Here is a 1,554-nt window from a genome sequence, read left to right on the forward strand (position 1 = left end):
ATACCTGAATGGTCTAGTGGTTTTCCCTACTTTTGTCAATTTAAGTCTGAATTTGGCAATGAGGAATTCATGATCTGAGCCACAGTCAGCTCCCGGTCTTGTTTTTGCTGACTGTATACAGCTTCTCCATCTTTGGCTGCAAAGAATATAATCAATCTAATTTCAGTGTTGACCATCTGGTGATGTCCACGTGTAGAGTTTTCTCTTGTGTTGTTGGAAGAGGGTGTTTGCTATGACCAGTGCGTTCTCTTGGCAAAACACTGTTAGCCTTTGCCCTGCTTCATTCTGTACTCCAAGGTCAAATTTGCCTGTTACTCCAGGTATTTCTTGATTTCCTACATTTGCATTTCAGTTCCCTGTAATGAAAAGGACATCTTTTTTGGTTGTTAGTTCTAGAAGGTCTTATAGGTCTTCATAGAACTGTTCAACTTCAGCTCTTCAGCGTTACTGGTTGGGGCATAGACTTGGATTGCCGTGATATTAAATGGTTTGCCTTGGAAATGAACAGATCATTTTATTGTTTTTGAGACTGCATCCAAGTACTGCATTTTGGACTCTTGTTGACTATGATGACTACTCCATTTCTTCTAAGGGATTCTTGCCCACAGTAATAGATACAATGGTCATCTGAGTTAAATTCACCCATTCCAGTCCATTTTAGTTCGCTGATTCCTAAAATGTCGACATTCACACTTGCCATCTCCTGTTTGACCACTTCCAATTTGCCTTGATTCATGGACCTAACATTCCAGGTTCCTATGCAATATTGCTCTTTACAGCATCGGATCTTGCTTCCATCGCCAGTCACTGGTGGATGCACTGGTGATGGAAGCAATCCTTGATCAGGGAGCTATTAATAGATCTCACATGCTGCGACTAAGAGTTCACACGCCACAACTAAAGATTCCGCGGGCCCCAACAAAGACCTGGAGCAGCCAGATAAATACATAAGTAAATATTTTTAAGAGAGGAAGAAGCAGCAGCTCGTCCCTGGAGGATCACTCAGTGAGAGGAGGGATACGGGAGAAGGCTCAGCCCTGAGTCGAGGGCTGGGTGTGGTGGTGACAACTGAAGAGTCTTGTCAGCCACGGCGGAAATTAGTCACTGGATCCATTCACGCTCCTACCTCAGCTCAGCGCCAGAGGGCCCCTGGGTCAGAACCAGAGACTCAGAGAGGGCCTGGCAAGGTAGGGACGCTGAGGTGGAGAGGCAGGAGTTGGCTGCTGGCTGCTGGGGGCAGCTGACTGCAAGGAGTCGGGTCTCCTGAATGGTAGCCTTTGTTTTCATCTTTGGAGGGGAGAGAGCAGGGGCAGCAGGCCCTAATCCCACTGGGCTCCTGCCTATGCCAAGCTCCACCCTTGTGCCAACCTTCGGAAGGGCCAATTATTTCCCTTCTTTTCCAGATAAGAAAATAAGACTCAGGTCTGAAATCACTTGCCCGAATTTGCAGCCAGGGTGCAGTATTTGGGAGACTAAAGAAGAATACAGGGAAATGGAAAGAGAAACTAAACAAGACCACAAGAAATCGGGACTTCCCTGATGCCCCAGTGGCTA

At 46.5% G+C, this 1,554-nt stretch overlaps 1 protein-coding gene across 1 annotated transcript in view; it reads right to left on the reverse strand.

Moving 5' to 3' along the window:
- Positions 1–1,554, reverse strand: part of BAIAP2L2 (BAI1-associated protein 2-like 2) — a 30,879-nt gene that overhangs the window by 16,251 nt on the left and 13,074 nt on the right. The gene's annotated exons all lie outside the window — the stretch shown is intronic.

This window comes from Bison bison, unplaced genomic scaffold (genome assembly GCF_000754665.1).
Source record: "Bison bison bison isolate TAMUID 2011002044 unplaced genomic scaffold, Bison_UMD1.0 scf7180017864213, whole genome shotgun sequence".
Lineage (NCBI taxonomy): Eukaryota > Metazoa > Chordata > Mammalia > Artiodactyla > Bovidae > Bison > Bison bison.